This window comes from Protopterus annectens, chromosome 4.part0, assembly GCF_019279795.1.
Source record: "Protopterus annectens isolate FY-2018-M chromosome 4.part0, PAN1.0, whole genome shotgun sequence".
Classification (NCBI taxonomy): domain Eukaryota; kingdom Metazoa; phylum Chordata; order Ceratodontiformes; family Protopteridae; genus Protopterus; species Protopterus annectens.
Genome location: NC_056733.1, coordinates 1,553,234,150 through 1,553,253,810, shown reverse-complemented (window position 1 = coordinate 1,553,253,810; position 19,661 = coordinate 1,553,234,150).

Genomic DNA, 19,661 nt, shown 5'->3' with positions numbered 1-19,661 from the left:
TCTGCAAATATCACAACGGAGCCATGTCAGCTCCAAATAAAGGGTGCATATGTGTCAGGCAGCATGCCAATGGTCAAATATGTGGCCATTGGCAAGGTAACCCGATGCAAATATAAAAAATATATAATTTTTTTTCCGTCGATGTTTAAACGCAGCGCAGCCCCACGCAAATGGGCTGCACTGTATAAAACATAAAAATGAAGGTTATAAACCCAAAAATGTGGGTTTTATGCAATACATGGAATGACAATGCAAGGACCAGCAGACCAAAAACAACATGGCCACAGTGTAGTGGTTGCTGAGGGGGGAAGCTGAGTCTAAGACATGTAACTAAGCATTAGTAGGCAATCTCATGTAAAAGAGGATTAGGATACTGAATCCCACAGTCACATAGCAAATGAGCACAGTCTGAGTAGTGTAAGAGATACATAAGGGGGAGGAATAGAGTAGGAGATAAGTGACATCACAGGGGGCAATAGTAGAAAGAAATGCAGTTCATTGGAGGTCAGTGTAACATGACAGATGACAGACACAGATCAGGGAAAGAGGAGTGCCACAAGATAAGCATGGGAAAGTCAAGAAATGAAAAGTGTACACTGTTACTTACACCAAAGTTTCTTGCTAGGTGTGCATGCGCACATGTGCGTGCCATGAAGCGTGAGTAGGGCAGTGTGTGAGTGTGTAAGGCAGACTGAGCATGTGGGAGCATGTTGGTAGATTTGTAACACTGTTTGCACTAGTGTGCTCACGTTTTAACCTGAATAGGCAGATCCTGAACTGTGTAAGCATGTGTGCGCGCGTGTAAGCCACTGTGAGCATGTTTCTGCTGGTATGCACGCTGCTCCCCACTGAGGAAACAGAAAGGAAAAAGGAAGTAACAGAATTAGTAGGAAGCTAGCAGGGAATACTGCTGAAGCTAGCAGGTAAAAACAATTAGAAGCAGGCAATTACACAGGCAGAATAGTAGCCCAGCACTTAAAACTCTGCAAACAGCAGTGCAGGATGTTTCTCTCAAGAGACACTGCAAGACAGGAGTAAGCTATTAGAAGTGAAAACTGAAAAAGCTGAACTCAGAGCAGAAATATTAGGGGCTGCCATAGCTGTCATAATGAGACATAGGTGACTTGCTGAGGGTGGTGACAACGCAGATGGAGCCAGACAACCCACAGTGAGGAGATGGAGAAGAGTGTACAGGCCCAGGGTCACCTACCATGGGTTACATGAGCTGGAGATAGTAGAGCGCTATAGAGTGGACAGAGAGCTCCTGCAGCAAATAGTCGAGCTGTGCAGGCCATACCTCACACACAGAACCAACAGAGGGGAACCCATCCCAGTGGAAACCAAGGTATGTGTTGGCCTAAGAATACTAGCAACAGGTACCATCCAGAGACCAACTGGTGATATGATGGGGATATCACTGGCATCAGCCTCCAGGGTACTGCACCAGTTCCTGGATGCCATGTCAGCACATGTCAGTGATCATGTATATTTCCCCAATGCCCGTGAGGTATTGGCCAGCAATATGCATCTCTTCCAGCAAATAGTGGAATACCCTGAGGTAGTGGGTGCAATAGACTGCACGCACATATGCATCAAAGCACCAGCCGGTGAGCGGGGTAGGGCCTACATTAACCACAAGGGCTTCCCCTCCATCAACTGCCAGGTCATGTGTGATGCCCAGGGCATAATAATGAATGTGTGTGCTGGCAGCCCTGGGAGCTACCATGATTCCCACATCTGGCATTTGACGCAGCTGTACCAGATATTTGCCAATGGGGACATCCCACACGGACACCTAGTAGGGGAAGCAGGTTATGCACTGGAGCCGTGGCTGATGACACCCATCAGAAACGCACACACACCTGAACAGGAATGCCATGATGAGGCACATGCACAAACACGTAATTTAATGGTTCTGGTGTCTGGACACATCTGGTGGAGCTTTGCAGTACTCACCAACTACATGTACCCAAATTGTCATGGTATGTGCTATGCTACATAATATGATCTTGCGAAAACAGCTGCAGCAGGACCAGCATAGGGCTGGGCCAAACAGCCCCCCACCACTGCCAAGGCCATCATAGGCAGAGTGTGACTCAGAGTTGGAACAACCTGAGCCTGCCCCAGTAGGCAGAAGGAGGCGTGCCCAGTATGCCCTGGCCTTGGCAAAGAGGCAACGCATAGCACATACACTGGCTCAGTAAGAAGCCTGGGAATGATAAACCCTCTGACTCACTCAAATAATAAAAAGGATGCCTAAAATGACATGACCTGCTCATAAACATGTACAGGGAGTGTAATATGTGCATCCGACAGAGGCAGGCCTGCTGCACCACCTGAGGCATGAATGCCATGTGTTAAGTAATGTAACACCATGTACTATATGCACACCAGAGGACCCTGACTAACATCCACCCTCACCAAGCATGAAGCCACAAAATGATGATGGGATGATCAATTGCAATAACTGGCTGAAGTAATGCAGTTAGTCAAAGGGGAGCCAATGTGTTTCATCCTGGGAAGATATGCTGAGCATGACATGATGCACCACCTGCTAGGGGTGGCGTGCACCTATCAGTCCAGGCCCCATGGATACTGGCAAAGGCTGTCAGTACCCACAGTGCCGGGGAAGGGTCTATATTATGTCCACGAAACCCGCTTTCAGTGAATGGCTCTTGAACAATAACCAGCCAAAGCTAACTCCCACAAATTGCCATTTCAGTGAATTTTTCATAAGGGAAAAATAAGCTTGGCTATCATCGTGGAATTTGCATTTTCCCCACTGTAGTGCAATCCAGAGTTGGTATATTTAGTTAGGGTGTGGGACAGTCCCACATTGGGGTGTGTGGGTTGGCAAAGCCTCCCACTTTGAAGAATTTTAAATTTAATCTGTTTTAGGGCCAATTATTTTTCCCCAGGAAAAAATTAACTGAATGGCCGTTCAAGAGGGCTAGAATTTTCTGGTTATCATTTGGGAACAGTCGCCCTGAGAGGTTTTCACAGATGTAATATAGACCCAGAATCAAACCTTGTTCTTACATAATAAATACCTTGACCATTAAGCCAATCTCTCCCTTTTCAGTTAGAATACCATTGTCAGTAAAAGAAAAATAGGATGGTAATAAAACCTCTGGAGTATGTTACAACCTATCATACACAGGTGAAGGGATGGTTTGCATGATTAAAGCAGAGAAACACTCAGGGAACAACCTTGTTTAGCTCAACTTGTCATAGACAGGGCAAACTAAAATAATCATTAACAAAATAAAATTATGGTTTCAGCATATACATTTACAGAAAGAAATTTGTCTTCAGGACCATAGCCTGTATGAATTGCAAACAATAATATTCAATAAATATTTTAAAATGTTCTATGAATTCTGCAACTAAGCAATAACCTAAAAGTAGGACAGGCAACAGATGAGTCAACTATTACCCTTATCATTGGACAGGATTCACGAAGGCTTGCGCGGAGTGTAAGAGACATGTAACACTCCATGCAAGCCTCGCGATCCAGGAACAGCCCGAAACTCCGTGTAAGAGACCAGCTAAAACATCTCTTACATCGACTGGCGTGATATGCAAATACCTCACTTGCAGCCAAAGGTATGCAAATGAGGTATATTAACAATCCACGAAGCAGAAACCAGCCGATGTAAGAGAGCGTTAGCTGTAGAAATGTACTCAGTTGACAACTGAGTACGTTTCTGCAAAATCACAACGGAGCCATGTCAGCTCCAAATAAAGGGTGCATATGTAAACAGCAGCATGCCAATGGTCAAATATGTGGCCATTGGCAAGGTAACCCGATGCAAATATAAAAATATATAATTTTTTTTTCCGTCATGTTTAAACGCAGCGCAGCCCACAAATGGGCTGCTGTATAAACATAAAATGAGGTTATAAACCCACAAATGTGGGTTTTATGCAATACATGGAATGACAATGCAGGGACCAGCAGACCAAAAACAACATGGCCACCGTATAGTGGTTGCTAAGGGGGGAAGCTGAGTGTAAGACATGTAACTAAGCATTAGTAGGCAATCTCATGTAAAAGAGGATGAGGATACTGAATCCCACAGTCACATAGCAAATGAGCACAGTCTGAGTAGTGTAAAAGATACATAAGGGGGAGGAATAGAGTAGGAGATAAGTGACATCACAGGGGGCAATAGTAGAAAGAAATGCAGTTCATTGTAGGTCAGTGTAACATGACAGATGACAGACACAGATCAGGGAAAGAGGAGTGCCACAAGATAAGCATGGGAAAGTCAAGAAATGAAAAGTGTACACTGTTACTTACACCAAAGTTTCTTGCTGGGCGTGTATGAGCACATGTGCGTGCCATGAAGCGTGAGTAGGGCAGTGTGTGAGTGTGTAAGGCAGACTGAGCATGTGGGAGCATGTTGGTAGATTTGTAACACTGTTTGCGCTAGTGTGCTCACGTTTTAACCTGAATAGGCAGATCCTGAACTGTGTAAGCATGTGTGAGCGCGTGTAAGCCACTGTGAGCATGTTTCTGCTGGTATGCATGCTGCTCCCCACTGAGGAAATAGAAAGGAAAAAGGAAGTAACAGAATTAGTAGGAAGCTAGCAGGGAATACTGCTGAAGCTAGCAGGTGAAAACAATTCGAAGCAGGCAATTACACAGGCAGAATAGTAGCCCAGCACTTAAAACTCTGCAAACAGCAGTGCAGGATGTTTCTCTCAAGAGACACTGCAAGACAGGAGTAAGCTATTAGAAGTGAAAACTGAAAAAGCTGAACTCAGAGCAGAAATATTAGGTGCTGCCATAGCTGTCATAATGAGACATAGGTGACTTGCTGAGGGTGGTGACAACGCAGATGGAGCCAGCCAACCCACAGTGAGGAGATGGAGAAGAGTGTACAGGCCCAGGGTCACCTACCATGGGTTACATGAGCTGGAGATAGTAGAGCACTATAGAGTGGACAGAGAGCTCCTGCAGCAAATAGTCGAGCTGTGCAGGCCATGCCTCACACACAAAACCAACAGAGGGGAACCCATCCCAGTGGAAACCAAGGTATGTGTTGGCCTAAGAATACTAGCAACAGGTACCATCCAGAGACCAACTGGTGATATGATGGGGATATCACAGGCATCAGCCTCCAGGGTACTGCACCAGTTCCTGGATGCCATGTCAGCACATGTCAGTGATCATGTATATTTCCCCAATGCCCGTGAGGTATTGGCCAGCAATATGCATCTCTTCCAGCAAATAGTGGAATACCCTGAGGTAGTGGGTGCAATAGACTGCATGCACATATGCATCAAAGCACCAGCCGGTGAGCGGGGTAGGGCCTACATTAACCACAAGGGCTTCCCCTCCATCAACTGCCAGGTCGTGCGTGATGCCCAGGGCATAATAATGAATGTGTGTGCTGGCTGCCCTGGGAGCTACCATGATTCCCACATCTGGCATTTGACGCAGCTGTACCAGATATTTGCCAATGGGGACATCCCACACGGACATCTAGTGGGGGATGCAGGTTATGCACTGGAGCCGTGGCTGATGACACCCATCAGAAACGCACACACACCTGAACAGGAATGCCATAATGAGGCACATGCACAAACACGTAATGTAATAGAGCATGTGTCTGGGCTGCTCAAGTCATGGTTCCAGTGTCTGGACACATCTGGTGGAGCCTTGCAGTACTCACCAACTACATGTACCCAAATTGTCATGGTATGTGCTATGCTACATAATATGATCTTGCGAAAACAGCTGCAGCAGGACCAGCATAGGGCTGGGCCAAACAGCCCCCCACCACTGCCAAGGCCATCATAGGCAGAGCGTGACTCAGAGGAGGAACAACCTGAGCCTGCCCCAGTTGGCAGAAGGAGGCGTGCCCAGTATGCCCTGGCCTTGGCAAAGAGGCAACGCATAGCACATACACTGGCTCAGTAAGAAGCCTGGGAATGATAAACCCTCTGACTCACTCAAATAATAAAAAGGATGCCTAAAATGACATGACCTGCTCACAGACATGTACAGGGAGTGTAATATGTTCATCCGACAGAGGCAGGCCTGCTGCACCACCTGAGGCATGAATGCCATGTGTTAAGTAATGTAACACCATGTACTATATGCACACCAGAGGACCCTGACTACCATCCACCCTCACCAAGCATGAAGCCACAAAATGACGATGGGATGATCAATTGCAATAACTGGCTGAAGTAATGCAGTTAGTCAAAGGGGAGCCAATGTGTTTCATCCTGGGAAGATATGCTGAGCATGACATGATGCACCACCTGCTAGGGGTGGCATGCACCTATCAGTCCAGGCCCCATGGATACTGGCAAAGGCTGTCAGTACCCACAGCGTGCCCTGAATAGGTAAGTCTGAAAACACAAACCAACCTTCATAGGTACCACAAGGGATAGGAACCTAGATGTAATGCTACCCAATGCCAGAAGTCTAAACAGCAAGATGTGTGCAGTGTAAACGGACACAGTATGGAGAATGTTGATATCAGTCCTGTAATAGAAAACTGGGACAAGGCTCACATCAGCACCCTAACACTAACAGGTTACACCTCATACTGTGCTGTACAGCCACAAAACATGGAACAAGCTACAAAAGGAGGGTGACTAGCAATAAATATCAAGATTAACCACACCCCCATGTTGGTACCACAACAAGAAGCAGCATGGATTAGCCATGGTCAAATACCAATGGCTAAAACCGCCTCCCAGTATATAGCCTGCTGCAGACTACTGTCCTACTACCAGGAACTGCACCTGGCCTATGTTGGAATACATGAATATATCATGCCCCCCAAACCACATTATATTGCTTGACTGAAAATAGCCAGACATACACTGGGAGCATTATACTAGCATCGACACAGTAGGAGAAAAGTTCCCAGAATCCATAAACCAAAATGCCCAGGAACAACGTACCACTCCCACAAGAGGGGTAAGCATACTGGATGTGATAATCAGCAACACGTATACTGGATGGCAAGATGAGAAGTGTATCCCTCACTGGTAAGACCAGACCATAGAGTAATCACACTGGATATACACATCCTGACCACAGTCCCTGGCCAGAAAACCACAGTGAAAAACATGTGTAAAGCATAGGTTGCACCCCTCCAAACTGATATGGAATCCACGAAAGGCCCTGTGAAGGTGCAGAATATAGGACACACCACAGAACATGTTATACAGGCATTCCATGAACACAGCCAGGAATGCTTGGATTATGCAATCACAAATAACAACAAGACACAATGCCATACACGCAGGCATCTGGCATGCTGGACTCCAGCCATTACCAAACCATGCAAGAGAATGAGGAAGCTACTACATGATAGAGCAAACATAAAAAGGGAAGTAATCACTGATCAGTAGTATGGTAATAAAATATGTCCACACATACAATCCACTAAGGCCAGCCACAACAAGTAGAATCTGTGAATCCAGAGGCAATGTGACACCTGCCCCAAGTACACAGACAACCCACAACTCCCCCCAATAAATACAAATATATGTGAGAGATGCAACCATTTATCCAAACTGGAGGCTTAGCTCCCCCAACTCAGTACTGTCAAAACTAGTCAAAAGGAGAAGGTAACCACATACACCACAAACCCAGTCCCACATAGACCTATCACAACTGTAAACCAAACACATAAACACAGAAAAACATTCCTGTAGCCCCTAATTACAAACACACCACATCAACAGAGGCCTCCAAAGCAGATCCCAAGCAACCACAACCTCCAAACATAGCACATGCACCACATAGTACACAAAGCTTGTGTGCCAAACAGTTACAGGCCAGAAGGAGAAACAACATGCCTGATACAGTTGTAATAGGTGTCTGTATAGGCAGACACACTGCTGTCCCACTCACCAGACTGAACAAGGGAAAGGGTACAGTAAGCTGCCTGTAGGCTGCCACAATATGCCACATAACACAAGTACGCAGGTCACCCCAAAGCAAGTAGAAATATGATGCACTCATTGTCCATGCTGGTGTGAATGACCTGAGATGTACCTCCCTGGACTACATGAAAATAGACATGGATGAGCTCTCTGAGTATGTACTCCAGGCCGGTATGACACTGGCCATTTGCAGCATCCACGCTCACCAAGAATGATGCCACAGTACAAACACAGAATGATCAGCTTTAACAGGTGGCACAGTTACAGCTGTCACTCCAAGAGAGTCTAATGTCTGTCTGCTTGAGATGTCATGCTTGACAAGCCATGCTGCTGTTCCAGGGATGGCTTGCACCTGTTACCCCTGGGCGTCTGGATACTGGATAAGGCCTTTGCCACCTCCATAGAGCCATACGTAGGCAAGGCCAAAAAGACTAACCCACCACCCTAGAAAACATAAGTGGTAAGAAACATAAGGGTAAGTCTGACCAATGCCAGATGTGTAAGCTGCAATATTCATGCACCTGAGGCACTTCCCAGTATGGAGAACATCGATGTCTGTACAGTGACACAAGCCTGCTGCAAGCCTACTGATAGCACACCAGCACTACCAGGTTATACCACATATCATGCGTTATGGCCCCAACACCTGGCCCAAAACATCAAAGGAGGGGGAGTATTCATATGCAGCACAGACACCCATATGGCTAGGTAACTGACAATGCACAAAGCAGCGGAGACCACCCATGTGCACCTAAGTGTAGTCAAAACTGCTGTACAGTCTGTAGCATGCGACAGACCACACTCTCACACACAGGAACCCCACCCAGACATCCTGAAGTCACTGGACAGTATGAATGTCCCACCAAATACCAGACAAGATACTCACAAATTACCACATAGGTGGTAAACCATTATGTATGCAAGGAGTAATCAGGGACCTAGGGACGCAAGTCGACAGTAACCTGTCATGTGACACTCACAATGCCAATGTGGCTAGGAAGACTGTCTATATTGGACGCCGTATCATGAAAGGATTCACATCTACATCAACAGAGGTCACTGTGCCCCTGTACTGTTCCCTTATCATACCCATAATCTAGTACAATGACTCATATGGGAAGTACCGTACCTGACACCTGCAGCGGTTAGGAAGACCTCAAAGATACCCCACCAAGAGGATAAAGGGTGTCAAATATATGTCATATACTGCCTGGCTGTAGACACCCCAGCTGAATGCAGTCACAGACTGCCTACACAGAGGCATTGTATGTCTGTTGTACAAGGCCATGTCCAACACAGGAGTAATGGACATGCTCCACCACAGGAAATCAAAGCCATTGGAGCTGTGAGAGTGACAGATGTCAGCCTCAACACATAATGAAATAGGATGTGCTGTTGGGACAGATACATAACCCAGAGGCTCCCCACACCCAGAAACAGAATCCCAATCCATGTTAGGCAGAGCCCCTCACTGACACCCCTCAACAGGAATATTGCCAAGTGGATGGATGATCGTACATGTACACTGGGGGTCTTCACTGTGTCACGTCCAGACAGAGGCACAGTAAAGAAAATCATAAATGGCCATAATAGTCACATAGCAAGGGGCGGCGAAAGACACACACTCTGGCTAGGCTTACTAATGCCCTAGAGTGGATAGCCTAGTATGAACCTATGAACCTATGAAGATACAAATTGTACAGGACACTAAGGATAATCACAAGGCTTACTTAACTGATGGTAGGAACCATGTTGGGAATTCACAGATATGCTCTGAATCACACAGATATTACAAACAACATACCAAACACACACACATATTGCCAACATACAACCTGACAGGTTCAGTGCAACCCCCCCCCCCCCCGCCCCCAAGAATGCAAAATATCTATCCCAGCAGACTGCTGGTCCCCTGACATTGCAGATGCTGAGGTAACAGCCATCATCTACAAAGCAAACCACACAGCAGCAAAGGTATGTGATGGTGTCCTGGGCTGAGGCCAACATGGACTCCAAGAATAATGGAATGCCAAATCACACTACTGCCCAATGTCAGCCTTACCACAGGATATGTACCCAAAGAGCAGTGAACAACAACAGTGGTCCTTCACAACAAAGGTGTTGCCTGAATGGATACTGCAAACTACCACCACAGAATCCTGACAAGCTTGGTCTGCACAGCTATGGAAAGGATCAGTATGTACCGCAGACATAAAGCTATTGTGGACCTACTGACACCGGACCCTACCCAGTGTGGCTGTCGTAACTGCAGATCCTGCCACTAAACATGTTTGACCCATTTGAAACAGTCATTAAGGTAATTGATGAGGGCAATGTGGTCCACACTGCATAGCTGGACCGTGCATATGCTTCCAGACAATACCCTACGAGTTCAGTATGGATATGTTCACCAGCTTAAATATAAACCCCTATGTCAGTAGAGGGTTTGCAAACCAGACCAAGGACAGAACTGACATGGTCAGACATGCTGCATCCATGTCAGACTACAAAGCAGATATGAGTGGCATCCCACAAGGCTTGGTCCTGGGACCTCCCCCGTTCCGTATATATGTCCCATAGGTACAGGCCAACATGGAAGGACTGTGACTGAACATGTATGCAGAGAAGTACAAACTGCCCACCATATCTGACCCCCAGCTGACACAAGCAACCCACAAAAGGGCCACATAGAAACAGACAACTGGAGCCATAGCCATGTCAGCAAGCTAATTGCAGAACTGTGTATAGACAACCACTGTGGATATACAGTAAGTGCCCACCAATTACCACATAGGTGTTAACCCATTACATACCTAACATGTAATGAGAGACCTGGGGACACAAGGTGATAGATATCCTGCATTGGACAAACATGTGGCTGTAGTATTCGCAGAAACATACCATATACCCACCCAGTCATGAAGGTTGTCAGATGTAGATAAGGGAAGGTCACTGTGGCTCTGCAGTCATCCTTCATCAGCGTCACAATTGACTACAATAGCCACTGTGGGATATACCTCAGCAGACACCTCCATCAACTATAAAGTCCACAACAGTACCCCACCAGGAGTAGCAAAGAGCATGATCAGATGCCATGTGTTGCCTGAGTAAACAAACTGCAGATCCACACACTGCCATACTGCCCATCCAGAGGCAAGCTGTGCCTGATGTATGAAGCCATGTCCAAGCTGGAATCAATGAACATGCTGCACCTTGTACAATCTGAATGGCAGTGAGCTATGCACATGAGAGACCTGAACCCCAGCACTGACATACATAGGACAAGCTGTACAGAATGATCCATAACACAGAAGCCACCCCCACTCTTGAGTAAACTCCCAGTACAGGTTAGCCAGAGAGTCACCTATTGACACTCCTCAAGAGGAATGCTGATGAGTGGATGGGAGATGGTAGGTTAACCCTGGGTATCACTGTTATGTCAGAGGTAGACGGAGGCACAGTATACTAACCATGACATATGTCATGGCAAACTCCAGTTACAATGTGTGTCGAAGGACAAACACACTCTGTGACTAGCATCAGAAATGGCCTAGAGAACATTGCTAGTGTTTGCCAATGTCCACCTATGTTGTGGAATACACTACCAATGTTGGACAAGCCTGGTGTAGGTAGTCCATATCTGAACATAATGCAACATGGTCATATGTGCACAACTGGCCCCTACACAGTCTGTTGTGCTCACTATGAAGATGTCAAGCAGTGATAGGACTAAAGCCCAGGATACTGTCCACCACAGTGAAAGTACTGAACCAGTACACTATACGGTACTACAGTGTTAGGTCATTATGAAAGGATGTTGAGAACTGTATGCAAAGTATCCCATACAATCTCTGCAGGCACAGTATAATCCCTGTTGTGGCAGACACAAAGCAGTTGGCCAGTTAGTACACAACATGACACCCAACACACAACCATAAACATGAGATATTGTTGAAGTTCACACACACCCAAATATGTGGTGGACTTCAGAGTTCAACATATGGAAAGCTCACACTGGGCATGCTCGCACACTTTGATAAATGAGGCATATGTCAGACAACATGCCATGGAAAGGCTGAACTGGGCATGCTCACACACTTAGGCCATATCTCCATTTAGCAGTTGGCCACACATATCTGGTATTTGTACGTGTCATTCCAGGAACCAACCACAACACAGCAATTTGCCCAGTGCACACAGTAAATGCCTACGGAGACATAAGTGATATAGTGGATCGCCCTCATATTAAAACATCTTCCACAGATACACAAGTTGTTCATAGGAACAGGGAATGCTATGGCAATAAAGACCTGCAAACAGTCTAACAGCACAACAAATATTGTGCATCTGACAATTGAACATATGGGTGTAGAGGTCAATACTAGGCTTGTTGCCCTTGGGAATGACAGCTTAGCCAGAGTGTGCTTGGCATCTGCATCCCCAGTACAGTAGGCTACTGTGCCACTATAATGTAGGTCACATAAGGCAATGTGTGAGGCTAGTGAGCTGTGCCTCTGTCAAGCAGGGGCACAGTGGAGATCCCAGGGCTTGAATGTGCTAAGCCACATCCATGTTGTTGGTGTGTGCTGGAAGAGGGTTGCTGAGGACCTCTAACAGTAAGTGGGCATCAATAACAGACTGAGGGTTGCCCTATCTGCATTGTCTGGACAATTCCACTGTCAACACTGTGTTGTGATGATTATGTGGGAATGAAGTGTCGTGCCGGTACTGTTCACAGATGTCCTCCCTCTGTGGGCTACAGCTCTGCAGTGTATTAGCTCAATCTGTCTGTTGGACGGCTCATATATGGCTGGTGTACACCTGACAGGTGTCTTGTTGTGGAGCAGTCATGGGTATATGTGGGATAGCATGATCAATGCAAACCTTACACATGCTCATAGAATGCAATTGTCAAGGATTATGCAGAGTGGCCAGTATAGTCCCCCAGCATGGGTCCTTTGAAGTTGTCCACCCCAGTCTTCACAAGTGTAGAGTATGCTTGTGCTAAATACAGTTTGTGTTCAGTGACAACCTTGCCTGGGGGTGGGGATGGGATATGGATGTCCAGGGAAAGGTGGGTATGGTCAGATATCAACATTGGTGGTCTACCTCTGGTGTGGAACAGTGAGTACCCATGTTGCAGATGGACAGGTGCAATATGTATTCCCCCATGTGGCTGTGGTGAGTGGTTCTGCCATAGCACATGGACCCACAAATTGTAGTGGCTGTAAAGAAAAGTGGTAGAGGCCTGAGTCGTTCCCACACACAATATGCCTGTACCTGATGTTAACAACTGGAATGGTGTATGTGAACACCTGCATATCCCAGCACTGTTCCCAGGGAAGCAAAGTGTGTGTCCTGGATGTGTGAGTGGTGTTCTGGACTAGTTATGTTGTGTGTTACAGGTCCTGTGGTCACGAAGCATGGTATAGAACATAACCTGCCAGTGCGATGTGCATATCTAACCCTGACGTAGGTGGCTGCAAATGCATATATATCCTATCCCCCACCTGACAGGTAGTACTATATGTACATACCTCTGTAGAAATAAAGATGTCAGCACCCTATAAATACTGCAGGTGCAGAACAGATGCCCAGTAATTCGCTTAGCGCGCTCAGCTAATGCGTTTCCCTCAAGTGTCATAATATAGTTAGGTAGGAGTTTGAACCATGCAAATGTTCAGTGTGTGTGTGTGTGTGTGTGTGTGTGTGTGTGTGTGTGTGTGTGTGTGTGTGTGTGTGTGAGTGGGGTTGATGTGTGTGCAAGTCTGTGTGAGGGAAGTGTCCCTTTTGGCAACTGTGAAAACACTCTACAGGATGCACATTCCCCTATCTAAGCACTGATGATGTCAGCACCCTATAAGTACAGCGGGAGAAAAGAGCCCTCACAGTAATGCGAATAGCTCGCTCCGCTAATGCGTCTGTCACGAGTGTCATAACATAGTTAGGTAGGAGTTTAAATCCTGCAACTGCCGAATGTGTGTGGAGGGGGGTTAGTGTGTGTGCAAGTCTGTGTGAGGGAGATGTCCCTTTTGGCAACTGTGAAAACACTCTACAGGATGCACATTCCCCTATCTAAGCACTGATGATGTCAGCACCCTATAAGTACAGAAGGAGAAGGGAACCCTCCCAGTAATGCAAATAGCGTGCTTTACTAATGCATCTGTCACGAGTGTCATAATATAGTTAGGTAGGGGTTCGAATCCTACAACTGCCCAGTGTGTGTGGAGTGGGGTTAGTGTGTGTGCAAGTCTGTGTGAGGGAAATGTCCCTTTTGGCAACTGTGAAAGCACTCTACAGGATGCACATTCCCCAATCTAAGCACGGATGATGTCAGCACCCTATATGTACAGCAGGAGAAGGGAAACCTCCCATTAATTCGAATAGCGCACTCTGCTAATGCGTCTCTCTCAAGTGTCATAACATAGTTAGGTAGGAGTTTGAAACCTGCAAGTGTGTGTTTGGATGTGGGGAGTTTGTGTGAGTGCAATTCTGTATGAAAAACATGTGCTTTTTTGGCAATCAGGAGATCACACTACATGATGCACATTACCCTTTCCAAACACTGATTATGTCAGCAACCTATAAGTACAGCCGGAGAAAAGGAACCCCCCCCTAGTAATGTGAATAGTGTGTCGCACGCGCTCTCTCATGTGTCATGACATAGTTAGGTAGGGGTATGAACCGCAAGTGTGTGTGTGTGTGGGGGGTAGGTGTGTGTAATTGCGCGTGAGAAAACAGATCCTTTTGGCAATACTACACACAGATGTTGCATATTTCAGTAAACACTAGGGGATGTCACCACACTATCAGTACAGCTAAACAGGGCTGCTTTTGGCCAGTAATGCCAATAGTGCGCCCGCTACTGGGTCTATTACCATTGTCAGAGCACAGATAGGTATGTTTTGAAACCCACAACTGCCACGTGTGGTTGTGTTACACAATATGACCTTGTGTGGGTCTTTGTGCATAACAATGCATGCCATTGCCTAAACCAGCAATGGCAATGCACACATGATGTATGTGTGTGACACATACACATAAATACCTGTGACCTGCAGTAGTTACCATGTCTGACACATGCCTCAAGTGGATAAATGGTATTCGCAATGCATAACAATATGACTGTGTCTTACTGTGCAGGGGCCGAATGCGGTATGTGTCTATACAGTGTGGGTTGTATATGGTATAATACCTACAGCAGGGGATACACATTTGGTCTGGGCCATACAGTCTACATGTAGTCGATGAACAGGTGCTGCATGTTCCCACCTGTTGTGGGAGTGGTAACATGTTATTACACTGCAATTCAGTGACCACATGCTAGGAACCTTTCAGCTAGTGTGTTGTAGCTACAGTAATGCTCACGCACAATGTTTGGCTGGATGCAGTCCAGTCATAAGATATTTTGAGACTGAAAACATAGAAATAAATCGGACACATGATTTAGGTCTTGAGGAACTTCACAGATGCTTACGACCAGCGAACTCACAGAATTAAATTGTGAAAGAAAGCGCTAAAAATACTGTCTCGTGGTGGTCACTCAAAGTTTTATTTTTCCTTCGTATGTTTTTTAGTTTGGTTCTATAAACAACACATTTCTTGAGACTGTCATATTGCCATTGTTGTTATGGAGGATAGGTGGGTTTCCTGTGTATGGGAGGGTTGTGTGTGCCAGGCTATGAACCAGAAGGCAGTCCAACACACTGTTAGCTGCTCATGAATAGGCCATGATGCTTTGTGCAGTAATGCTCACGCACAATGTTTGGCTGGATGCAGTCCAGTCATATAAAGACATTTCTTGAGACTGTCATATTGCCATTGATGTTATGGAGGATAGGTGGGTTTCCTGTATGGGAGGGTTGTGTGTGCCAGGCTATGAACCAGAAGGCAGTCCAACACACACTGTTAGCTGCTCATGAATAGGGCCATGATGCTTTGTGCTTAAAAGCCAACAACCTGGAGGTGTGTGTATCTGTGGTGCCTTGGGATACCACCCCCTGGTCCATGTGTGTGTTACAGTATGTAGGGGACGAAAAGGGCATGGTATGAGGTATAACCTGGCAGTGATGGGTTGCACCTCCGTGAGCCGTAGAATCAGGACTCTGGTACTGCACAGACATTGCAGTTCACCGTGGTTGAGGACAGTGTCCAGTGCATGCATCTTGCAGTGTACACTGCTGGTGTTGTGTAGCATCACTGTTAGTGTCCCATCCTGTGTGATACCAGCGAGGTGGCTATGTAATCCATGTCCTGCAGCAAAAGGCACTCATGTGTGTATCAAGGCTTCTTTCAATATACAATGGGCCCATGGGTGTCACGTGCAAGCTGCCCTACAAATCATTGTGGCTCTAGCATGTACAGGCACATCGCTGACAGCCAGGTGGATAATCTTCGGCGAAATGACATTGAGATTGGAGCAAAATGTGGGACATAGAACAATCTCTTCCTACATACAGGTGGCAGCATATCTGGTGCGAGGCATGATGGCAAACAAGATCAGGGTTCATACCACCCCTTGCCACATGCCGAGAGATCCCTTCTAGGTTCCCTGCATCATGTAGTCCAGGGATAGTATGTCTCAGGTCATCCATAGTGGCATGGTCAATGACTGGAGTCATGCGTGTGTCTTTGGCGCTCTGACTGACCTGTATGCATGTAGCCTTTGTGGTGGGACCATAGTGCCCCAGTTGCAGGCATACCATTGTGACCTTCACCATGTACAGCCTCCTGTTCAGCGGGGACCCTACCGTATAGGCTAAGAGAGAAAATTTGGCACCTGACATCTGTAGCAGGTGTTGTGTAGCCCCACAGGCTGTGATTGTGAATATGGGCACATGTGATGTGCCATGCGTGTGGTACGTGCTCTGTTCCTGATGTAACGTATGCCTGTGTGCCAGCTGCAGAGGTGCGGTGATGCTCAGGCAGGATGCTATTCCTGAGTCCCAAGTATGTTCGGCAGTGCACCAGATTGCTGTCAAGTGCGGACTATGCCGACTGGTGGCTGTAGTCAAGGTAGTATGTCATGCCACCTGACAGGGTATGGCAGTGCACTGGGTTCAGGAGCGCTCTTACCCCAGATTGGCTACAGCAAGTGGCATCCCACACATGTTGGTAATGCTCCTGGCCAGGGAGAGGGGTTGACTGCATACATGTGGCAGCTGCGACATTGCCACATGACTCACATAAACCACAATCTGGCCCAGAGAGTGATTCACAGGTTAGCCTTTTGCACATGCTTCCAGTAGTGTGACTTTGCCATGGTGATTACCACCATGACATAGGCTAATGGGGAAACAACATACTGAAGCGTGTATGTGGGCGTACCTGCCACCGACTTCATAGCATCATGGCATACAAGCGTGACCGCAACACAATGGGTAAACGCCAGGTGTCATGCAACAATGTGTCAGCAGGCAACGGTACATTACGCTTAACAGGAGCAGACAGTGACTGCCTGTCATGTAAAAACTCTTGACATAATGGAGTAGTAATGCCATGCAGATGTCACTAGAGTCCACAAAAGTTATTCGTAACTCTGCATTGTGCAGGTGGAAGCAGTGTTCCAGGGAACCCCAAGCCAACATGCATGCAAACAAAGCTACAGTAAAGCAGGGCTGGAAGTAGCCCATTGTACAACAAAGAAGGGGTAACACTAACCGTGAGGTAAGGCAAATATGTAGGCAATTAATAACATGTACCCAGGAATGTACAGCCCAGATGTCCATAGAAATGATATTGGCGCCCAGTAAAGCACTGCGATTTGGATTACATTTCATACTCGTACACATATCAACATGCTAAACTTCCTACATTGTGATAGCCATTGTGGGCAACTTGCCACCATTACTGCATACATGTCCATCAATATGTGCATCACCACTTGCATTAGCTTCCCCTGCTACCCATGTATGGCTATCTGTTGACACTCCTTACCAACCGGGTATTCAATAATGTGCAGCTGTTACACGCTTATGGTACTGGCTAAGCGTAGATAACAATTCAGGACATAAATATACCGGTTACTGCATCAGGCATGCTTGGGAGATACACACAGTCATACTCAGCACACTGTACTGTTACCAACATGATACTCACTAATACACTTCTATGTAGTCACCCCAGCATCAGCAATGTGTTTTACCTGTTCCTGCGTAACTGATGATGGAGATTGACGGTGAGGTGGCACAGTTTCATCATATGCATAGGGTGTGAATTAGGTATGCCTTGAGTCTGCCACTTGATACCAACCAACTGGACATGTGTGTGTATGCGTTGGTGAGGGACAGCAGTACAGGGTAATTGCTACGGTTGGCGCATGTATGCATGGTAAGCCCCAGGTGTTAAAGATTTCGCGATGTGCGGGCGTACCTATGCACCAGTCTCCACCCTCATGGCTGCCATATACAGGAGTTTTGCATGCGCCAGCCAGACTGCACCTGGCAGGCTCATACAGATCAGTGCGTCTGTGCTGATGGACACGGTACCCGTGCCTGGCAGTAGGGGTGCTACCGGACCAGATCCCGCACTAAGCCAGACTGGCACGTCGTCACCGTAGCTGGAGTGTTGACTGACACAGGTCCCCGTTGGGACTGTCCAGAGCCACGCGGCACGTGGTCTCTTGGGTGTTCCTGATGACAGTGACAGACCCAGCATTGCTGGCATTGCTGCTGGCACTCATGGGGCAATCCGGGCCTGTTGTCATCCGGGACCTGCCCAGCCCCCGCCCCGCTGGTTTCCTTTCCCTACGGGCCCCCGTGCCCGCAACCGCCCAAAACTGGGTATTGGGCAGTTTGGGAACTGCCGAATAAAGCCCCCCAAAGTCCCCAGAACCCCTGGGAAATTCGGTGGCCCTCCGGCCCCCCCATCTGCTTGGGGAACATTCCCAGTCCCCAACCCCGGGCTGGTGTTCCTTTCCATACCGGACTGGGGCCTTTTACTGGCCCCAAAACCAAAAGTGGGGTTGACAGCCCTTTGGGGGAAGGCTGCCAAGAAAACCCCCCCACCCCTGCCTTCCCAGAACCCATTTCAACCCGTCCGTTGGTTCCTCGCAGGAAACCCGCCCAGGCCTGTGGGGGAAGCAGGCCCCAGTTTTCCACAATTTTCCCTGGTTCAATGCCCACTGACCTGTCCATCACCTGAACAAAGGGAAAATGGAACGGCAAATGACGCCAATGAAGGGGGACACTGGAAAATGCAATTGGCCTGGGCCAAAGAAAAGACCCGACACACCTTCCGGCCAAGGAACATCAACAGACCTGTGGCACCCGGAACCCGGCCCTGCCCCGCCCCGGACACCCGGCACACCCGAAAACCGTGGGAAAAGGAAAGAAAAGGAAACCCCCGTTTACAAAGGCACACAAGTTACCAGTATTGCACTTAGGCAAAATTTTTCACATCCCCCATGGTGGCCTGCCTGCACCAAAATGCAAAAATGGAAACAGGGGGACAAAATTTCCCCTTTTAAAACCCTGGAACAGGCAAGGCACCCTTTCCCACATGCACTGTGGGAATTGGCAATTCACACCTGCACTTTCAAACAGCTACAACCCCGGCACACCACACATGTAAAAAACAGGACAGAAAATCAATGACAATTTGGCACGGCCCATGCCGGGGGACCAGGGTCCCTCAAATGCAAGCGTTATTTCCAGGGCACCACAACACTTAATAGCCCCCCCAGGCTTTAAGGGGGGGTTTTTCCACCCCGTGGAATGGGGTTTCCTGTGGTAACCACGGGGGGA